Source organism: Aquarana catesbeiana, linkage group LG06 (genome assembly GCF_042186555.1).
Source record: "Aquarana catesbeiana isolate 2022-GZ linkage group LG06, ASM4218655v1, whole genome shotgun sequence".
NCBI classification, from domain to species: domain Eukaryota; kingdom Metazoa; phylum Chordata; class Amphibia; order Anura; family Ranidae; genus Aquarana; species Aquarana catesbeiana.
Genome location: NC_133329.1, coordinates 163,974,531 through 163,998,569, shown reverse-complemented (window position 1 = coordinate 163,998,569; position 24,039 = coordinate 163,974,531).

Here is a 24,039-nt window from a genome sequence, read left to right as displayed (position 1 = left end):
ATTTAAGTGCAGCAGTGGCAGTGTTGTCAGCATCATAATTGTGACAATATCTTTAAGAGACAGTTACAAAATTGTTATTGCAATGACAGAGTGCAATACTTTCAGTATATACATATGCTATCAAGCAGATCCTTTTGCAAGCATTACAGCGAGACACACACTGACACACTACAATATACTGCAGTAAAACTGCACTGACGCACTGCAATATACTGTGGTAAACGTGCACTAACACACTGAAATATACTGCACTGAAATATACTGCATTAAATGTGCACCTATGCACTGAAATATACTGTGTTAACCGCTTTAGCCTCGGAAAATTTTACCCCCTTACTGACCAGAGCACTTTTTGCAATTCGGCACTGCGTCGCTTTAACTGACAATTGTGAGAGGTGGGCTTCCACTCACATGACAGTGATCACTGCTCCCCATCACAGGGAGCAGTGATCTCTGTCATGTCACAAGGCAGAACGGGGAAATGTCTTGTTTACATAGGCACTTCCCCTTTCTGCGGCTGACGCTGTACGCGGAGGGTGCGCGTGCGTGCGCTAGCCCCGACCAATTAAAGGAGATGTACAGGTACGCCCATTTGCCCACTGCTGCCACTGTGCCAATGTATATCATCCAGTTCATCCACAGCAGACAATAGAAGTGAGTACTCCTGCCAGTGCCAGAGGAGACACTATCCAATGAGCCACTAAATGCAGATGTTCAACATGCACAGAACCTACAGTGGGGACGGAAAGTATTCAGATCCCTTAAAATTTTTCACTCTTTGTTATATTGTAGCCATTTGCTAAAACCATTTAAGTTCATTTTTTTCCTCATTATTATTATTATTATTATTATTATTATACAGGATTTATATAGCGCCAACAGTTTACGCAGCGCTTTACAACATGGGGCAGACAGTACACTTACAATACAAATCAATACAGGAGGGATCAGAGGGCCCTGCTCGTTAGAGCTTACAATCTAGAAGGGAGGGTCAAGTGGAGACAAAAGGTAATAACTGTGGGGGATGAGCTGATGGGAAAAAAAAAGTACAGTTGTTAGGTGTGGGTAGGATAGGGTTCTCTGAAGAGAAGGGTTTTCAGGGATCTTCTGAAAGCTAATAAAGTAGGAGATAAGCGGACAGATTGGGGTAAGGAGTTCCATAGGATTGGAGAGGCTTTGGAAAAGGCCTGGAGGCGAGCATGGGAGGAGGTGACAAGGGAGCTAGAGAGCAGGAGGTCTTGAGAGGAACAAAGAGAGCGAGTAGGTTGGTATTTAGAGACTAAGCAAGTGATGTAGCTGGGGGCGAAATTGTGGATGGCTTTGTACGTAGTTGTTAGAATTTTGAATTTAATTCTTTGGCCGAGCAGAAGCCAGTGGAGGGATTGACATAGAGGAGTGGCAGACACAGAGCGACTGGTAAGGTGGATGAGTCTGGCAGCGGCATTCATAATGGTTTGAAGAGGTGATAGACTATGTAGAGGTAAGCCAATGAGAAGGGAGTTGCAGTAGTCAAGGCGAGAGATGACCAGCGAGTGAATTAAGAGCTTTGTTGTGTCATTGGTTAGAAAGGGGCGTATTTTGGAGATGTTGCAGAGGTTGAGGCGGCAGGATTTGGACAGTGATTGGATGTGTTGTTTGAAGGAGAGTTCAGAGTCTAGGACTACACCTAGAACCTTGGCATGTGGGGATGGGCTTATAGTTGTGCCATCGATTTTGACAGAGAGATCAGGGGAAGAGGCATAGGGGGAGGGAAAATTAGAAGTTCGGTTTTGGCTAGATTGAGTTTAAGGAAGTGGTGAGACATCCAGACTGATATATCTGAGAGTAAATTACTGATACGTGAGGAGACAGAGGGAGTGAGCTGAGGGGTAGAGAAATAGATTTGGGTGTCATCAGCGTAGAGGTGGTATTGGAAGCCATGGGAGGCTATCAGTTGACCCAGGGAGGCAGTGTAGATTGAAAATAGTAGAGGTCCAAGAACAGAACCCTGAGGGACCCCAACAGAGAAAGGAAGAGGAGAGGAGGAAGTAGAGTTATAAGAAACGCTAAAGGTGCGGTTGGATAAGTAGGAAGAGAACCAGCGAAGTGTACAGTCACGGAGACCAAAGGCGTGTAGTTTTTTGAGGAGGAGGGGGTGGTCAACCGTATCAAAGGCAGCAGAGAGGTCCAGGAGTAGGAGTACAGAATAGTGTCGATTGGTTTTGGCCGTTAGTAGATCGTTTGTTAGTTTTAGGAGAGCAGTTTCTGTGGAGTGTTGAGGACAAAATCCAGACTGAAGGGGATCGAGAAGGCCATTATCAGCGAGGTGGACGCTCAGTCGGTTGTAGACCAGACGTTCGAGGAGTTTGGATAAGAAGGGGAGCAAGGAGATAGGGCATAGGTTGTTAAGATTGGATGGGTCCAGTGAGGGCTTTTTAAGTATGGGTCTGACAAGTGCATGTTTTAGAGAGTTAGGGAAGATGCCAGAAGAGAGGGAGAGATTGAAGATGTGGGTTAGAGAGTGTAGTATAGGGCCTCATTAATGTACACACAGATTGACAGAAAAACACAGAATTGTTGACATTTTTGCAGATTTATTAAAAAAGAAAAACTGAAATATCACATGGTTCTAAGTATTCAGACCCTTGTCTCAGTATTTAGAAGAAGCACCCTTTTGATCTAATACAGCCATGAGTATTTTTGGGAAAGAAGCAACAAGTTTTTCACACCTGTCCTCCTCCTTGCAGATCCTCTCCAATTCTGTCAGGTTGGATGGTAAACGTTGGTGGACAGCCATTTTTAGGTTTCTCCAGAGCTGCTCAATTGGGTTTAAGTCAGAGCTCTGGCTGGGCCATTCAAGAACAGTCATGGAGTTGTTGTGAAGCCACTCCATTATTTTAGCTGTGTGCTTAGGGTCATTGTCTTGTTGGAAGGTAAGCCTTCGGCCCAGTCTGAGGTTCTGAGCACTCTGGAGAAGGTTTTCGTCCAGGATATCCCTGTACTTGGCTGCATTCATCTTTCCCTCGATTGCAACCAGTCATCCTGTCCCTGCAGCTGAGAAACACCCCCACAGCATGATGCTGCCACCACCATGCTTCACTGTTGGGACTGTATTGGACAGGTGATGAGCAGTGCCTGGTTTTCTCCACACATACCGCTTAGAATTAAGGCCAAAAAGTTCTATCTTGGTCTCATCAGACCAGAGAATCTTATTTCTCACCATCTTGGAGTCCTTCAGGTGTTTTTTAGCAAACTCCATGCGGGCTTTCATGTGTCTTGCACTAAAGAGAGGCTTCCGTCAGGCCACTCTGCCATAAAGCAGAGTGGAGGGCTGCAGTGATGGTTGACTTTCTACAACTTTCTCCCATCTCCTGACTGCATCTCTGGAGCTCAGCCACAGTGATCTTTGGGTTCTTCTTTACCTCTCTCACCAAGGCTCTTGTCCCCCGATAGCTCAGTTTGGCCAGACGGCCAGCTCTAGGAAGGGTTCTGGTCACCCCAAACGTCTTTCATTTAAGGATTATGGAGGCCACTGTGCTCTTAGGAACCTTAAGTGCAGCAGAATTTTTTTTTTGTAACCTTGGCCAGATCTGTGCCTTGCCACAATTCTGTCTCTGAGCTCTTCAGGCAGTTCCTTTAACCTCATGATTCTCATTTGCTCTGACATGCACTGTGAGCTGTAAGGTCTTATATAGAAAGGTGTATGGCTTTCCTAATCAAGTCCAATCAGTATAATCAAACACAGCTGGACTCAAATGAAGGTGTGGTACCATCTGAAGTATGATCAGAAGAAATGGACAGCACCTGAGTTAAATATATGAGTGCCACAGCAAAGGGTCTGAATACTTAGGACCAAGTGATATTTCAGTTTTTCTTTTTTAATAAATCTGCAAAAATGTCAAAATTCTGTGTTTTTCTGTCAATATGGGGTGCTGTGTGTACATTAATGAGGAAAAAAAAAACTTAAATGATTTTAGCAAATGGCTGCAATATAACAAAGAGTGTAAAATTTAAGGGGGTCTGAATACTTTCCGTTCCCACTGTAGCTGCAAGCTAACACGTTTTGTAAAACAATGACTTCTTTCAGAGGGTAATCAGGCCATATAAATCATAAATCATGAATTGAAAAACACTTCAAAAAATCATGCGTCAACATAATTGTTAAAAACTCCTAAAAATATATAAATTAATATATATTACATACTCCATTATAAAATGTATGATATATTATATTTTCATACTTAATATTTGTCTGCGATCTCATCTGTGCGCCTATATCCACATGGCCATGTCCATGTGTGTTTAGACATGGTCATGGATTTAAACAGAGAGAGAGCAATATGACCGCTTCTGTTCTATTGTCAATATTTTATAATTAATGTTTTTGTACATCATTCTATTCTGCCTTAGTATATGTCTACAAAATATATTATCTTATGTTTTTGCATTTTCCATCATTGCATAACTATAGATTGGTCTTGCTGTTCTTCTTCTGACATTTAGCTGGGCATCAGAGAGTGAGTTTACTTTTTGACCTCAATGTGGACGGATTGATCCCCGTCCCATTTACGTCTAAATACTCTTAACATCTTAGAAACCTACCTATTCCCATTAGGCTCACTTTGTGCTGCAGCTGTCTGGAGTGATTGCCCAGCACGGAAAGACGCCCAGGTTCCTAATCTGGGCGGCGTCTTTGGAGACTGTTTGGATGTTTAACATCCATGCCCACAGCCTCCATCTTGCCACTCCGGCGGACATGCGCAGTCCGCCGGTGAGGCATATCGTGTCGGTGGGCCGGGTGTGCGTGACGCCGCTCTGACGTGCTGATGTTTGCGCATGTGCAGTTGGGGCGGCGCCATGCACACTCGACCCAGGGGGCAGCCAAAGGTCTCCCTGGCAACCAGCTCCAGTTTCAGCTGAGCGCAATTCACTGCGCCAGCTGACTGGAGTTTATTGTCTTTAAAAATTAGACCAGCTCACTCACAGACTAGGCACTTGATAGCTGGACGCTGGGACGTGTGGCTGCATTTCTTAACTTCTCGCTACTAAGGTAATTTTCATCCTATTATACCTCTTCTTCCATATTCATCCATACTACAACACTAATGTATGTAATTACTGGCTAGCTCTTTGCTTTGATACTTATTTGTAGATAAATTAAAAATAGTTCAGCCTAAAACTATTGTAATGTTTGGGGTATTTAGCTCAAGCGATAAATGCGTTTTTAGTGCAGTGAGTCCACCTCAGACAGGCATTATAGTTAAGGGCCTGGTAGCCCACGTTTATTAAACCGAAAAACAAAAGCAAAAAGGTCCATTCAGGATTCCCACGCAGGGGTTTAACTTCATTAGGCACTCCAAAAAAATAAGGAAAACATACCAAGCCACCTGGCTCTCTTGTCAGCAGTTCCTCTGCTTGCTCTCAACCGATTTGCCAATTCTTTACAGCCCCCTGGACTCACTGGCTTCCTCAGTCTCCCCGACTCTCAAGGCTGGCCAGCCTTTCCCAGTCCCTGGGCAAAGAATCCCCTTTACATAGGCTGCAGACTCCCGCAGGGCAGACCACTCTCCAGACACAGGTCTGTCTTCACACAGCAGTAGCAACAAGCTACACACACTCCACCTTCCTCCACCCTCTGCTCTCACTAGCCCCTCGTTATATGGGCTGTGTGCACCTGGGCACACAACCTGCTGGCTCTCCATAAGACATGGACACAGGGTTAGAGATCCCATCCCTTTTCCCAGTGACAGGGACTATTACATATCCCCCCCCTTTGTTTCGATCTGGAGGGAGGAACACCAGCACCCGTCATGGTTGGGACACCTCTGTGCTGGCTGTCAGCCACGTAGGCCCAACCTTTTTTTCGGGTGCGCTTCCAGGTACGTCCCACCCTGGATCTTAACAGGGTCCTACATTTCCCTATACTCCCCCCTTGTTTCGCACCGGAGGGAGGAACACATAAACCAGTCACTAAGAATGGGACACCTCTGTGCCAGCCATTCGCTGCGTAGGCCCATTTCTTTTTCCGGGTATGTTTCCACCAGCACTTCACCTTGAACCATGGGCTCCCACTAATCTCTCTATCCCTTCCACCTTCTGGCCACGGGATCCTCCTTTCCCCTCCCACAGACCTACTCTCCTGGGACTGTTGGGGACCCATTTCCATGAAATCTGTCAGGGACTGACCCCTCTCACTACCTGGCGCAACACTAACCAACAACATCTGTTTATCAGGTTCACTAACCCCTGTGTGGTTACCCTTGGCAACCAAATCATCTGAGATCAACACCACATACTTCTGTTTAACCTCGATAGCAATGTTCCACAAGGGGTTATTTAATTCAATATTATCATCATCATCAAGACCTCTTGTCACCTGGTTTGCTAGGACAGGGTCTAGGGAGGGACCATCTACAGGCAAGCAGTTACTCCCTATGGGACATTCCCGCAGTTTCACATCGCTCCCTGTTGTCCAACACTCCAATAGCGACTGTCCTACCAACGCACATTTTGCGCCACATTTTTCCACACCAATCTCTTTAACCATTTCTGTGTCCATTGGTACCTCAACCAATACCTCTGAGCTGTCCGACAGTGCTCTACAGTGCTTCTCATACACTTTTTCATTACAGTTACCAACACTGCCATTTCCTGTCAAAGTGTCTCCGGGTACCTCAAACTGCACCTCCCTGCGAGTGATGGATTGAATTCCCACTACTGCTGCGTCTTTTCCGGGCCCTTCCCTTTCACGAGGTCTAGCGGGTGAGACAGCACACGTGTCATGTACCAACCACTGCTCAGCTGCACCTCGGATCGCACCAGCAGGAATGCACCTCATCACACCAGCATACGGAGAGACTTCTACTATGTCTATCATTTCTGATTCCTTTAGCAGTTCCCCTGAACGCCTTCCGCACCTAACTGTCGCTGGAAGCACTCTCGCAGAGAACTGCGAGACCACTTTATGCAAAAGTAACCAACATTGCAGTAACCAATTTTTATCAACATTGCTTAACATCGCCTGTACCACGTGTCTCCACTGATTGGTACTACGCAGTACCAGGTCGCCCATCTGCGGTGGATACATGCAGGTATACAGCGGAAAGATTTTCACCAATTCCAACAACATCTCAGTTATTTCTAGACATGCCACATCTAAACACAGAACTCTAGGGACTTTTCCCTTACTAACGAGGGGCTCATTTGCTAAGGCTTGAGAGGCTGAGACACTCAAAGAGACCTCCACCTCAGAGGCCACTGACAAAACTTGCGGCTCCCAATGAGCACCGCTAAATGCATGTGTCACACTCATTGTCTCATTTTCAGCAACACTGAGCCCTTCCAAGTCCCTATCCATTATCCCATCATCCTGGCACTCAACATGACTCATCTCTTTTGCTGTGGACAAAACTTCTGCTATATATGCGCCCTTTTCCGATCCTTCCGCCTGGAGGGGGTTAAGTTCTGCAACAGCCAACGCACCTGTGTCTACTGGCTTTGCAGCCTCTCCATTTGTCACAGCAGCAATAGTGTCCAGCTTACTATTACCTTCAGAAATTTCTTTCCACCACGCCATCACCTTAATGGCGAGACTATCCCAGTCTATCCTGTCTGTGCTCCAGTCATCAGCACTCTGTAGTACTGCTCCCTCTGCCCATGGAGACACAGGTGGACAGAGTGGTTTAGCAGCAGACAATCTGCACCAGTCACTGTCAACCACATCAGATTGTGATAATACATACTCCCTCATTTGAGCTATTTTCCCATTGTTTTCCACCTGAGCAGTATCAGAGCTGTCCTGGAGCCCCGCCGGTTCCAACACTGGGAGTCCTCCTGCGATTTCCTGGGACAACTCTGCTGCACTACCTGTGGTTACCATGGGAGACACCAAACCATCAACATTGTCAGTAATACACTTTTCAACATCATCATTACTTTTGAATACATCACAATAAGTACATGTATCATCAGCCATAGACATAGCAGTGTTATAAGCTTTAACAGGCTGTTTTTGGTCAGAACACACAGCACCCCGTGTAACGCTCAGCACACCACCCTTCCTCTCCAAAGGCATTCTTTTGCCCACTAGGGCGGCTCCACAGTTGTCCTGGGAAACCATGTGCCTCACCACTGCGGGCTCCTGGGAGGTTTCCCTGGGCATCTCTGTAGCACCTGTCACTAGGGAACCTGGCACACAAACTGTATTGGTCACCCCTAGGTTACCACTTCCAGCACTCTGGTGGATTACACCAGGTACATACAGAGTCCAGTCTTTTTGAGTTCTTAACCTTGCTGCAGGTTGAGCTTCAACCTGTGTCTCCCCACTACTCGGGGTAGCAAACTGCAGCAAGTCCATTTTTACCACTTCTGCTGATCTCCCAGCCGGATATACTCCCACTTCACTGGGATCAGTCCCGCAAACTGCAACAGTCTTACCATAATCTGTAGCAGGTAACTCTGGCTTCATTTGAGTACGTTGTCTATCCTTTATCGCACTTTTACTGACTAACTCTCCCTGGTGGCCATGGGATGAAACTGCAGCAGCCACTTCTGACTCCTTAGCACCCCCTGCAGGCACAACAGGTACTTCCTCACTGTTGCCAGAGGTGACTGAAAATAGGTTTGCACAAAAATCTGGGCTTGCAGACAAAGACTTCTGCCCAGTAACCACATCTCCAGGCATGTTCCATAACCTGGGACAAGAAAAAATTTCATGCCCCAGTTGACCACATTCCAGGCATGGTACATTTTTACACATATCTTTAATGGGATGCCGCTCCACATCTCCACTGTATCTCCTCCTTCCGGTTAACACCCGATCCCTTGTTGCTAAGGGAGATGGCACTCTTCCAGCTGTACTTTGCTGACTCTCCCAAAAGCAGCGACTTTGCGCTCCTTGAAGCATTGTTGCTTTAAACATGCCACGATCCTCTGTCGGCAATACGTTTCTCGCGTAGTCCACAGACTTGACATCACTGCCGTTGCTACGGGCAACCACATACTTGTCAAACTTCTGATAAGCCTTTTGGACACTCCTGGGACTTAAATCAGGCTTTCTAAACATTGTTGCAGCCCTCTGTCTGGCCGTGTCGCCTTGTATTGGAGACTGAGACAAAGGGCACTTGGAGATAACATGCCCCCACTCTCTGCACCGAAAACAGCGCTCTTGCTTCAGAGCCTTGACAGGGCTTCCCAAATTGCATCCTCTTGTAAGCTTGGGACTTTGCACCTTAATAGCTGGCCTGCTTGCACCAGCGTTGCCAGGGGCAACAGCATGCACTTCCCCTTTAAGTGTAGCAAAAAACAGTCTGCAATATTCTCCGGCAGGCTCAAACTCTTGCTTCATCTCTGCAGTCACTCCACCACACTTTTGCGCTTTCCAGCAAAAAATGAAGCACTGTTACTTTAAAGCAAGTTGCTTTTCACCTCATGCAAGCTTTCCTCACCTGCACAGTGCACACACAGATTGTGCTGTCTCATGCACACAAACACAGTTCATCAATTTAACTTCTGCGCAATGCAGTTTGCCTGGCTGCCACACACCGCTAGCAGCAATTCCTGAAATGACTCACTACTGGCGCAGAGACCCGGACTTCACCGTCTGTCTGCCCGCATTCGAACACCACTTGTAATGTTTGGGGTATTTAGCTCAAGCGATAAATGCGTTTTTAGTGCAGTGAGTCCACCTCAGACAGGCATTATAGTTAAGGGCCTGGTAGCCCACGTTTATTAAACCGAAAAACAAAAGCAAAAAGGTCCATTCAGGATTCCCACGCAGGGGTTTAACTTCATTAGGCACTCCAAAAAAATAAGGAAAACATACCAAGCCACCTGGCTCTCTTGTCAGCAGTTCCTCTGCTTGCTCTCAACCGATTTGCCAATTCTTTACAGCCCCCTGGACTCACTGGCTTCCTCAGTCTCCCCGACTCTCAAGGCTGGCCAGCCTTTCCCAGTCCCTGGGCAAAGAATCCCCTTTACATAGGCTGCAGACTCCCGCAGGGCAGACCACTCTCCAGACACAGGTCTGTCTTCACACAGCAGTAGCAACAAGCTACACACACTCCACCTTCCTCCACCCTCTGCTCTCACTAGCCCCTCGTTATATGGGCTGTGTGCACCTGGGCACACAACCTGCTGGCTCTCCATAAGACATGGACACAGGGTTAGAGATCCCATCCCTTTTCCCAGTGACAGGGACTATTACACTATATACTGTATTTATTGGCGTATAACACTCACTTTTTCACCATGAAAATCGGGTGCAAATAGCGTGTGCGTGTTATACGCCAATACTTCAATTTTAGCTGCCTCGGAGGGGACAGGGAGGGGGGCGGGACGAGCGCCATCAGATTACATACAGTGAGAATCTCTTGTTTACTTGGCGGCCTCTGTAATAGGAAGTCCCGTCTCCTGGGCCGCCATTGGACCACTGTTCTGTCTATCATAGGAGATTCTCACTGTATCTATGGTAAGGGTGCTACATTGATGGCAATGGTGAGGCTGCACATAGGCATTGATCAGGCTGCATCGATGGCAATGGTGAGGCTGCAGATGGGCATTGATCAGGCTGCATTGATGGCAATGGTGAGGCTGCAGATGGGCATTGATCAGGCTGCATTGATGGCAATGGTGAGGCTGCAGATGGGCATTGATCAGGCTGCATTGATGGCAATGGTGAGGCTGCAGATGGGCGCTGACCCTTATTTTGCTTCAAAGTTCCTTATTTAAAATTTAAGTTTTTTTCCTGAAACTTCCCTCTTAAAATGAATGTGCGTGTTATACGCCTGTGCGTGTTATATGCCGATAAATATGGTACTTTTCAATATGATATCTCTACACTATGCTGTAGAATGACCGGGTCCCTATATATACATAGGCCTAGATATCCATTAACCCCTAATACTATTTTCTGACCTATATTTGCTGGCTGAGTGCCCTAATATATTTCTCTTTGGCATTTGCAATTTTATGCAATGTAATCAATAATATTCTCTATATCAATAGTGTGTCAGCCATTCTAACATATCTCTAGGCATTATGATTATGTTTTGAACCCTATCCAAATAGATCATTTATGGCAGTATTACATTTCTATTTTCAGTTACCAGACTTATTTCCCCTTTTCCTGCCAGATCATCAATCTCCTAAAATTATTATCATCAACAGGTACATATATATTTTTTGAAATGTTTTAAATATTCAAATTTATAGATCCAGTATTTTTTTATCTGGATTCATACTCTTGGCATACTATTTTCTTACCCCCAGGGACGACTCCATTTGCCTCAGTATATCACTCTGGCCACCATGCTGCTATGGAGCGCGGGGGGAACCTCCTCTTTTTGAGGATAATATTATACATCGTACACTTGCAGATTTTCTGATGCCCACTTTGTTATCCCACCAGCATCAATATCCGGTGCTATCTTGAGTCCAAGCTTTTAATGTGATGTAATGAAACATTGTAACTACTTCATCATTCAATACTATGTAAGTGCTTTGATTATAATAACCTCAGGCATATAGTCTTACGCCTTTACATGTTATGGTAATCCATTGATTATATATATCAATTAAATCTTAGATGAACCTCTCTTCTCTTTTTCTGCACCCCTGAAGAAGGACTAAACTATATCCTGAAACGCGTTGGGTGTGAGAAAAGCTCTTTTCATATATCTACTTTGTATGGTGATAGAAATGAATTGTTTAGACATGTCAATGTTTCGCTAATATCTTTTAATTTAATTTTAATTTATTATATTGTTGCATACTTCGGTATATTTTTTATATAAGACATTATTAAGTGCCTTGAAAGTCCACCCAGAGGAACCTCTTTTGTATGATATATTATATTTTTAATACATGAAAACAATATGATAAATGTCGCTAATGAAAATACAACTGAAAACTAAGAAACTGACAAATTCATACCTATACCTCTATAGAATCCTCAATATTCAATCAACTAGTGCTTTCAACCAAATAAAATATTATATTTGATCAAATATTATAAATCAAAGTATGGCAATCACAATTAACTTACATATACATACACATAATGTGCAAAAAAGGAGTGCCAAAGGTTTCAAAAACATAATATCCATCAAACGCAGATCGAACAATAGGCATAAAGAAAATAAATAGGTTTATCTAACAATCACTTACAAATCAATTATTATCAAACTCTACATTGAAGCCCCTTAGGTACAGAGTATCCACGGTGTAAATCAATTTTGTTTATTTCTGTTATATATATCGTACTCTATTTATCCTCTCCAATACTGTCTTACAGATTCAATACCCCAGAATTGTTAACTGCTGGCATCTCTATTGTGCACTAGTGTTGGGTGAATGGTTCGAGCCGAGCATTAGTTCAGGTCGAACATCGGCTGTTCACCCCATTCGTGGAACACCCAAATTTGCTGGGTGTTCAGCGGGTGTTCACCCTGCTGAGCGCCCTGCGAAGCACTGCGCACTGCACAGTGCATTCTGCTCCCTGATTGGGCAGTAGCCTTTCCTACTGACAGCTGAATTAAAAAAAAAAACACTTGCCGGTAAAAATAGTAAAAATAATATGGATTTTAAGAGGAACCCCATGTCAAAATAAAAAAAAACAATGTGTGGCCCCCCTCAAAATGCAGCCTGACAGGCAGGACAGGGGGGTATGAGCAAGCACCCCCCTTCCTGAACCATACTAGGCCATTAGCTTCCCTATGACCTGCCTCAAATAATTTGTTGGGTTCTTATTTGGGTAATAGATGTTTGCCAGGGTGCATTCCATTTTGTATAGTTTCCCTTTGAGGAAGAGGTATCTCCTTCGGGGTCTGTCACCCTTTCCTCCAATATGAACTGCACTCCTCTGGCCACCCCAATTGCTACCCACTTTGCTCTTCTTGTTGTAGAAGCCCCATAAAACCATGTTGGGTAATCTCTCGAGACCGGTTTAAATTGGCATCGTGGGAGATATGCGTCTCCTGAAGGAACACTACCTCAGCTTTAAACTGTTTAATCTCCTTTAAGATTTTATGTCTCTTTTCTGGCGTGTTAAGCCTTTGAACATTATATGATATAAATTTTATTGATGTCATTGTTGCTCACAGCACTCTCTTCATAACCTATTTGGGAAAACAAAATCATCCGATTGATATAGCTCACATAGGTAGAGATCTCCGCGACCCTCCCCCCTTCTCTCCCCCCTTCCCGCCCCCCCCACCCCAATGACCCCCCTTCCTCCCATCCCACCCCTTTGGCCCCATTCCACCCCTCTGGCCCCATTCCGGCCCTAGGACCATAGGTGGATCCATATTACGTTTACACCAGTGATTCTCTTATCCTGGGGTGGGTCTCTGACCGTGCCTCTCCTCCACCCCCCATAAAAAAAAAAGAGGGGGTGGTGTGGGCCAGAAGTGTGCCAGTGATCCAAGTATCCCAACTCTCTGTCCCCTCTTTGCCCTGCTGCCACCCATCCCCAGAGGCTATTTCTACAAAAAAAATTCTGCTTTTTTCCTATATTTCTGCTCTATTCAGCTTAAACTCTGTCTAGCTTATTACATTCTCCAAAAAACAATTTCTTTTCAGTCACTGGGATGTTCTTGTTTTTTTTGTTTTTACGTTTTCCTTGCGACTCTATGCAACTTTTGCCATTGTTCATCTTCTTTCTGTGTTAATATTTCTTCTTCTGACCATCCTGTAAGTCCAGTTTATTGCAGAATTCTTGCAGGGCTTCTGCAAACCTTAGTCTCATTGATCTTCCATCCTTCTGACCTATTAGTCATGCCAGGAAACCCCAGCTATACTTATTGTTCTATATTTGCATTTGCTCAAGTAGCGGCTTAAGGAGTCTTCGCCTAGCCAGCGTTTCTGGTTCTAGATCTGTGAAAACTTGGAGGTCCGCCCCTTCATGTTTTAATGGTGGTCATCCTCTCATTTTCCCCCCATATTTGTGCTTTTTCTTTGTATTGTTGAAATCTTACTATAACATCTTGAGGTAAATCAGCTGATATTTTGGGGTTTTCTAATCATGTGGACTCTTTCTATCTTAAGACAGTCCTTCACCTCTTTATCCACAAGGGAATTAAATATTTTATTCATTATTTTTCCTAGATCTTCTCCTCTTTCTTCTGGTAACGCTTGGATCCTTAACCAGTTGCCGACCGCCGCACACCGATGGACGTCGGCACAATGGCACGGGCAGGCATAAGGGGTTACCTGTACATCCCTGCCTGCCCACAGGCGGGGGGTCCAATCGGACCCCCCGGTGCCTGTGGCGGTCGGATTAGCATCAGGAGCGATCCGAGCTGAGGGGAAGGCCATTAATTCATGGCCACCCCCTTACGATTGCTCCTGGCGAATGACAATCTGTAAAGTAAACAGCGGCAGAGGAAGTGATGTCATTGCTCCTCGTGAAGCCTTTTTGTTCCGGCTTCCGAGGAGAGAAGAGTAAGTGCACCATACACTACACGTACAGTAGAACACTCTAGACACACTTTTCACCCCCCCAATCACCCCCCGATCACCCCCCTGCACTCCCTGTCACAGTGACACCAATAGCAGTTTTTTTTTTTTTTTTACTGATTATTGCATTGTGTCATTTGTGACAGTTATAAGTGGTAGGGCAGTTAGTGGTAGGCCCCTTTAGGTCTAGGGTACCCCCCTAACCCCCCCTAATAAAGTTTTAACCCCGTGATCACCACCCGTTGCCAGAGTCACTAAGTGATCGTTTATCTGATCGCTGTATTAGTGTCACAGGTGACGCTAGTTAAGAAGGTAAGTATTTAGGTTCATTTTATAGCGTCAGGTACCCCCATATACTACCTAGTAAAGGTTTTAACCCCCTGATTGCCCCCTAGTTAACCCTTTCTCCAGTGATCACCGTATAACTGTTACGAGTGACGCTGGTTAGTTAGTTATTTTTTTTATAGTATCAGGGCACCCACCGTTTATTTCCTAATAAAGGTTTAACCCCCTGATTGCCTGGCGGGTGATATAAGTTAGGTTTTAGGACCATATTGGGTCTGCGTCTCCCCAGGTAGCGTCAGGTTAGTGCCAGTACAACTAACACCCACGTACGCAGCATAGTGGTATAGTGGTATAGTATCTGAATGGATCAATATCTGATCTGATCAGATCTATACTAGCGTCCCCAGCAGTTTAGGGTTCCCAAAAACGCAGTGTTAGCGGGACCAGCCAGATACCTGCTAGCACCTGCGTTTTGCCCCTCTGCCCAGTCCAGCCCACCCAAGTGCAGTATTGATCAATCACTGTCACTTACAAAAGACTAAACGCATAACTGCAGCATTCACAGAGTCAGGCCTGATCCCTGCGATCACTAACAGTTTTTTTGGTAGCGTTTTGATACAGTCGCTAACAGTCAGGAGCTTTTTTACCTGTGAGTCTTACTACTGTACCACTAAATTTAGAGCCCAAAATGGCAAATCGAAGGTACAGTAGTGAAGAGGCCTACACGTTTCTGAGCATGACAGATAGTGAAGAGGAAGTCACTCATCTGTTAGATTCAGGCTCAGAATACGAATCTGTAGACAGCAGCGGCTCCATGACAGATAGCTCTGACAATGGAGTTGTGGTCCCTGCCAAGGTCAGGCGTACCAGACCCCAATCTTCTTCTGCTTTTGAGGTGCAAGAACCGCAGGGCTCTCGTATGGAATAGAGAAGTACTAGCACCCCTATTCCTTCTGGTTAACTGGCAAGCACCAGTGACCTAGTACACCCTGGTCATACATCCAGCACTGCAGTAACACTTGGTGACGTGGCGAGTCCCATAAGTGCAGTTCAAGCTGACGAGGTGGCAAGCACAAGTACTGTCGTACTGCCACCAAGAAGACAAACTCAGGTCTGTCGTGCCCATAGTGCCCTTCCTGCTGCATTCGCCAATCCTAATTGGGAACCCACCACTTCTGCAGCACCCGTACTTCCCCCATTCACTGGCCAACCCAGCATTCAGGTGGAAACAGTTGATTTTACGTCACTTGAGTTTTATTCGCTGTTTTTCACCGAAGATCTCTATAGATCTATTGTGGACCAAAGCAATTTGTACACTGGTCAACACATCGCCACTATTCCCCAGTCCTCCCTTGCCAGAGATTGGAAACCAATTACGGTTTCTGAATTTAAGATCTTTCTGGGCCTATCCCTCCTCATGGGCATAACCAAAAAGAGTGAGTTGCGGTCATATTGGTCCACTGACCCAATTCACCATATGCCCGTGTTTTCTGCTTCCATGGTCAGGGCACGATACGAGCAGATTTCGCGGTTCATGCACTTCAACAACAATGAACTCTGTCGTCCTCGTGGAGACCCTGGATATGATCAGCTCTACAAAATTTGGCTCCTCGTAAACCACTTCAACCAACGTTTTGCAGACTTGTTTACTCCCCATCAAGTTGTCTGCGTTGATGAGCCCCTAATTACGTTTTCTGGCCACTTGTCATTCAAACAGTACCTTCCCAGCAAGCGTGCCAGATACGGGGTCAAGGTGTATAAGCTCTGTGACAGGGCCACAGGCTATACATGTAGTTTTATGGTTTACGAGGGAAGAGATAGTCACGTAGAGCCAACAAACTGCCCTGACTACATAGGAAGCGCTGGCAAGATTGTGTGGGACTTGGTGTCACCCTTATTCGGAAAGGGGTACCACTTGTACTAGGACAATTATTCCACGTACGAGCGTGCCACGTTTTAGTCACTTGTTTGATCATCAGATTGGAGCATGTAGCACCGTGCGATCTAATCGCCGGGGCTTTCCCCAGCGGCTTGTAGATTCCCATCTTAGGCTGGGGGAGAGAGCCTGCTTGAAGTGTAATAACTTGCTCACTATGAAGTGGAGGGAAAATAAGAATGTTTTCGTTCTTACCTCCCTTCATGCAGACACGACTGTCCAAATTACTACGGTGACTGGTGTCGTGGAGAAACCCCTCTGTGTCTACGAATATAACCAAAATATGGGAGGGGTGGACCTCAATGACCAGTTGTTGGTGCCGTACCTAGTTGTCCGTAAGGCCAGACGCTGGTATAAAAAAGTGTCTGTATACTTATTTCAATTGGCTTTGCTGAACGCTCATGTGCTATAAAGAGCTTCGGGACGGACTGGATCCTTCCTTAAATTCCAGGAAGAGATCGTCAGAGCCCTTCTGTTTCAAGACGGTGCTCCACCTCACTTTCCCCAACCAAATGCAGTAAGCCACCTACATGAGAGGCATTTTCCTTATGTCCTCCTGAGTACCCCTACCCAACAAGCCCCCCAAAGAAAATGTTGTGTCTGTAGAAAGCGCAGATATAGGCGTGACACCCGCTATTATTGTCCCTCCTGTCCTGACAATCCTGGTCTTTGCATTGGTGAATGTTTTGAGCGCTACCATACACTACAGCATCGCACAGACTAGGCACACTTTCACAGGGTCTCCCAAGATGCAATCACATTTTGAGAGACCCGAACCTGGAACCGGTTACAGTTACAAAAGTTACAGTTACAAAAAAAAGTGTAATAAAAAAAAAAATACACAAAAAAATATAAAATAAAAAAAACAAAAATAGTTGTTTTATTGTTCTCTCTCTCTCTCGATTCTCTCTCTATTGTTCTGCTCTTTTTTACTGTATTCTATTTTGCAATGTTTCATTGTTATTATGTTTTATCATGTTTGCTTTTCAGGTATGTCATTTTTTTATACTTTACTGTTTACTGTGTTTTATTGTTAACCATTTTTTTGTTTTCAGGTACGCCATTCAGCTGCAGCACGGATTTATTTATCTTAACAGGACAGTGTTTGCTCCCACGATACATAAAGCCATGACTCCAGCGCTGTCGGAGGTAATTTCACCACCACAGTTAAAAAAAAGAGCATATATGACGAAGCATGGGGGCAGCAGGGGCAGAGGAGCGATTTGCTCCTACCTTTTACGGGTGGATGCCCCCATGCTTCGGTATATATATATTTTAGGCACAGGTTGCGTTAAAAAATGTTTTATTTTTTACTATTTTTTTTTGTATTTGCTTTGCAGGTATGGTAAGTCTTACTGTTATACTGTAATGTTACTTTGTTTTATTGTTAACCATCATTTGCTTAGCAGGTATACCATTCAGTTGCAGCGTGGATTTATTTATCTTGACAGCAACAGCATTTGCTCCCACGATACATAAAGCTGTGACTCCAGCGCTGTCAGAGGTGATTTCACCACCACAGTTAAAAAAAAGAGCATATTTGCTGAAGCATGGGGGCAGCAATTTGCTCCTACCTTTTGCGGGTGGATGCCCCCATGCTTTGGCATATATATATTTTAGGCACAGGTTGCGTTAAAAAATGTTTTATTTTTTACTATGTTTTTTTGTATTTGCTTTGTAGGTATGGTATGTCTTACTTTTATACTGTAATGTTACTTTGTTTTATTGTTAACCATCATTTGCTTAGCATTTACGCCATTTAGTTGCAGCGCGGATTTATTTATCTTGACAGCAACAGCGTTTTCTCCCACGATACATAAAGCCGTTACTCCAGCACTGTAGGGGGTGATTTCACCACCACAGTTAAAAAAAAAAGAGCATGTATGCTGAAGCATGGGGGCAGCAGGGGCTTAGGAGCGATTTGCTCCTACCTTTTGGGGCGGATGCCCCCATGCTTCAGCATATATAAATGGTGCATGTATGCCCATCATTAGAAGTGGGTGGATGAAGGGAGGTATTCTAATGGTGGGCATACCAACCGATCAATCTCTTTTTTTCATTCAGCCCACAGGCTGCATGAAAAAGAACATTACAATGTATGCCCAACAAGGACCAGCAACGTACTGGTATGTTGCTGGACTTTGAGTGGTTATACCAGAATAATGCCTGCAGGTTTAGGTATCATCTTGGTATCATTCTTTTCAGCCAGCGGTCGGCTTTCATGTAAAAGCAATCCTAGTGGCTAATTAGCTAGACTGCTTTTACAAGCAGTGGGAGGGAATGTCCCCCCCACCATCTTCTATGGTTTTCTCTGGCTCTCCTGTCCCAACAGGGAACCCAAGAATGCAGCCGGTGATTCGGCCAGCTGACCATAGAGCTGATCAAAGACCAGAATGGCTCCAATCATCTCTATGGCCTAAGAAACCGGAAGCTACAAGCATTTCATGACTTATATTTTGCCGGATGTAAACAGCACCATTGGGAAATTGGGAAAGCATTTTATCACACCAATCATGGTGTGGTCAAATGCTTTGAGGGCAGAGAAGAGATCTAGGGTCTAATAGACCCCAATTTTTTCAAAAAAGAGTACCTGTCACTACCTATTGCTATCATAGGGGATATTTACATTCCCTGAGATAACAATAAAAATGATTAAAAAAAATGAAAGGAACAGTTTAAAAAAATAAGATAAAAAAGTAAAAAAAAAATAAAGAAAAAAAAAGCACCCCTGTCCCCCCCTGCTCTCGTGCAAAGGCGAACACAAGCGTCGGTCTGGAGTCAAATGTAAACAGCAATTGCACCATGCATGTGAGGTATCACCACGAAGGTCAGATCACGGGCAGTAATTGTAGCAGTAGACCTCCTCTGTAAATCTAAAGTGGTAACCTGTAAAGGCTTTTAAAGGCTTTTAGAAATGTATGTAGTTTGTCGCCACTGCACGTTTGTGCACAATTTTAAAGCATGTCATATTTGGTATCCATGTACTCGGCCTAAAATCATCTTTTTTATTTCATCAAACATTTGGGCAATATAGTGTGTTTTAGTGCATTAAAATTTAAAAAAGTGTGTTTTTTCCAAAAAAAAAAGCGTTTGAAAAATCGCTGCGCAAATACTCTGTGAAAAAAAAAATGAAACACCCACCATTTTAATCTGTAGGGCCTTTGCTTTAAAAAAAATATAATGTTTGGGGGTTCAAAGTAATTTTCTTACAAAAAAAAATATTTTTTCATGTAAACAAAAAGTGTCAGAAAGGGCTTTGTCTTCAAGTGGTTAGAAGAGTGGGTGATGTGTGACATAAGCTTCTAAATGTTGTGCATAAAATGCCAGGACAGTTCAACCCCCCCCCCCAAATGACCCCATTTTAGAAAGTAGACACCCCAAGCTATTTGCTGAGAGGCATGTCGAGTCCATGGAATATTTTATATTGTGACACAAGTTGCGGGAAAAAGACAAATTTTTTTTTTGCACAAAGTTGTCACTAAACATGCCATGGGCATATGTGAAATTACACCCCAAAATGCATTCTGTTGCTTCTCCTGAGTACAGGGATACCACATGTGTGAGACTTTTTGGGAGCCTAGCCGCGTACGGGACCCCAAAATCCAAGCACCACCTTCAGGGATTCTAAGGGTGTAAATTTTTGATTTGACTCCTCACTGCCTATCACAGTTTCGGAGGCCATGGAATGCCCAGATGGCACAACCCCCCCCCCCCACCAAATGACCCCATTTTGGAAAGTAGACACCCTAAGCTATTTGCTGAGAGGTATGGTGAGTATTTTGCAGACCTCGCTTTTTGTCACAAAGTTTTGAAAATTGAAAAAAGAAAAAAAAAAATTTTCTTTTCTTTCTTCATTTTGAAAAACAAATGAGAGCTGCAAAATACTCATTTTCGTTTGGGTACAACATTGCATGACCATGCAATTAGCAGTTAAAGCGACGCAGTGCCAAATTGTAAACAGTGCTCAGGTCAGGAAGGGGGTAAAACCTTCCGGGGCTGAAGTGGTTAAATTCAGTATTTTATTTTGGTTCTCTTGATCTTCTAGTTTATATAACATTCTCCTCTGTTCCAATTGCATATCTTTAACTTGTTCTTTTAATTTTATTAATTCTTGAGCTTGTTAATCCATCTTTTCTTCTGTCTCCTCTACTCGTGTCAGCAACTGCCATAGAGTGGCCCGTAGTGTGGAGATTTCTGTTTTGATAGAGTTTTCCAGTCTTATAAACATATCTGACATTTCCAGTTTTGTTGGCATTTGGGCACCAGCTCCTTGTTCCTCCATTTTGCTTATCTCCAGTTCAATTTCTGTGCTTATGTCTTCTCTGGATTGGTCTGAGATCTCCCCTTTCTTTTTCCCTGGGTCCTTCTTCTTATGTTTGTTCCCTGGTTGCTGTTTATCTAGTCCTAGTTTATCTGGTCCTGGGCTTTTAAGGCTCCTGTCTTTTGTCAGATATTTCTTAATCGTACTTGTATTTACATATTCTTTTGGGGTTTTTGGATCGTTACCTTTTATAGTTCTACCTCTCATATTGATTTTTTTTCTTGTAATTTTCCATTTTCCCAAGTTGATTTTTTTTATTTTTTATTTTTTATTTCCCAATTGGTCTAATAACCACTGATAACACAACTCAACACAACAGTATATGTACTTTTCCCCAGACCAATCTTAGGTGGTTCATATGCAGTTCATACACGGTTTCATACACTTTCATGAACAGTTCCTAGGGAGTTCATAGGTAGTTTTATAGGCAGTTCGTCAGCAATTTATATAAGCAATTCCTAGTCTGCTTCATCTGCGATTCATGCATTTGTTTTGTATGCAATTCATGTGTTGCTTCAAACAGACCTTTAAACTAAACTATAACCCCTGATGACACCATTCGTATACAGTTCAGTTTTCATAGGCAGTTCATAAACAGTTTCCTAGACCATCCATATGCTGTTTCATAAGCAATTCATAAGCCAGTTCATAGACAGTTCATAAGCAATTTAGCGGCAATTCATTATTAGGCAAAGCATAAAAAATTTCTCACTTTAAGTGCAGGTCCACACTCACCCTCCTCTTCTGTGCCTGCTTTTTCCTTTCCAACTTACCAAGATCTAAGCACCCATAGGGTACTTCTGCCTCTCCTCTCCCCCCCTCCAAAATCTTCAGGGAAAGGCATAGGAACATTAAAGGGAGCAATAAAGGGAAGAAAATGTAAGTGAGAAACAAATGGCAGTAACACCGGTAGCTAGACTCCAGGGGCATGGGGCTGTATATACTTGTATTAAGTTGAATGCCGTATCATTAGACCTCCGTGGGGTTCCCCCCATAGACAGTTATATGCTGTTTCGTAGGCAGCTCATAAACTGTTTCCCAGACAGATCACGAGCCGTTTCATAAACAATTCATAAGCTGTTTCATAGGCAGTTCATACACTATTTCATAAGCAGTTCATATGCTATTTCATAGCCAGTTCTTACGCTATTTTATAGGCCATTCATGCGCCATTTCATAGGCAGTTCATGCACTGTTCATAAGCAGTTCATACGCTGTTTCATAGGCAGTTCTTACGCTGTTTCATAGACAGTTCATACACTATTTCATAAGCAGTTCATACGCTATTTCATAGACAATTCATAGCTCTTTCGTAGGCAGCTCTTCAGTTATATCATCTTTAGATCATTGAACAAATGCTTTAAATAATCACATTTTAGTGCAAGTTGTCACTCACTCCTTCTTTCCACCCAATTCTGTCCTTTCAGCTTGCCAGGTTTGAGCTCCTATGAAATACTTCTGCCTGTCCTCTCCCCCACCAACTCTTCAGAGCGAGGGATAGGGAAGTCTGAGGAAAATACAAGGATGGGGTAGAGGGCACACAGCAAACAGCACTAACGTCAGTAAGTAGATTCCAGGGGAGCAGGGACTATGTGTAATTGTTTTAAATTGACAATCATGTCATCTGGGACTCAGGGCCGCCCCCTCTCTGCTCCAGCTCACCGTCTGGGACCACGCTCACCGCTCTCTCCCCCTCTCACCACCGCCAGGCAGAAAGGCTCAGATGTCTCCTTATGCTTCGCTCCCTCCGCTCCACCCACCTCTCCCCTAGGCTTCATCTACCTCCTCAGCGCCTGGTTCAAGCTCCGGCATCTCCAGTCACTGCTCCGATCTTCACTCCTCCACTCTCCCTGCAGCTGAGTTCCTATGATACCACCATGAAACTGCAGAGACCATCCGCTGTATCACCCCTCCCTTAACTTCCAGCTCGGTTCCCTTGCTGCAGCCGGTCAGTGTCAACTTACACAGGCAGGGGCTCACAGGGGGATTGTTTCCTGGAGCTGCTGGTATATCCCTTCCGTTTAATCCTGGGCTCATTCCATGGGGGAACAGCGGGTAGCAGTGGGGACAGGGGCTTTCATATGTGAGGACACTGTGGCCTCTCACACAGCGGGTCTCACATAGGGCTCTTGGATCACCCTTCCATGCTTCCTCTCGGCACCTTAGCCAGACCCCTCCCCCAACCAGGGAGCGTCACGTCCTCATCCCTCCGGAAGCTTTCCTATGTTTCTTAACTCTGATATGCTCTTACTGCTTAACCATCTGTGAACTGTCCACATTGCTTTGTTTTTCGTTTTTGATTCCTTCCTATACCTTACCTTAAATTATGGCCTTTTCTTCTCTTTATTAGCTCTCCACTTATAAGTCTGTTTCTGAAGTGAGATTTTTTCCTAGCCAGCCATCTTTCATTAACGCCCTGATTAGTAATTGGAAGCACCCACCCCCATCCCTAGCAGTATATAACTAAGTATCTCTTGGGAAAGGCACGTTTGCCAAGGGAAGGCACATTTGCAGATGGGGTTCTTTCTCAAAGTGGGGGTATTTCTATAAGTGGGAGCACTTCTGACGGCAGTAAGGTGAGAGGCTTGTGCACACAGAGGTGCCACCATTAGAAGATTGACTGGGCACCGATCGATTGATTGCTCGCGGTGGAGGGATTCACTATTTGTGTGGAACATTATTTCACACTGATATAGGGCGTACACACGGTCGGACTTTGTTCGGACATTCCGACAACAAAATCCTAGGATTTTTTCCGACGGATGTTGGCTCAAACTTGTTTTGCCTACACACGGTCGCACAAAGTTGTCGGAATTTCCGATCGCCAACCACATGGTCACGTACACCACGTACGACGAAACTAGAAAAGGCCGGTTCAGAACCAAGCGCGGCACCCTTTGGGCTCCTTTTGCTAATCTCGTGTTAGTAAAAGTTTGGTGAGAGACGATTCGCGCTTTTTCAGACTCGTGGCTTTCAGATCGTTTTCTGCCATTCAGTTTGTGCTTGTGGGTTTGTATCTGCTCTTCAGTGCGTGCAGTCAGTTCGTATCAGAGTTTTCTGTGTG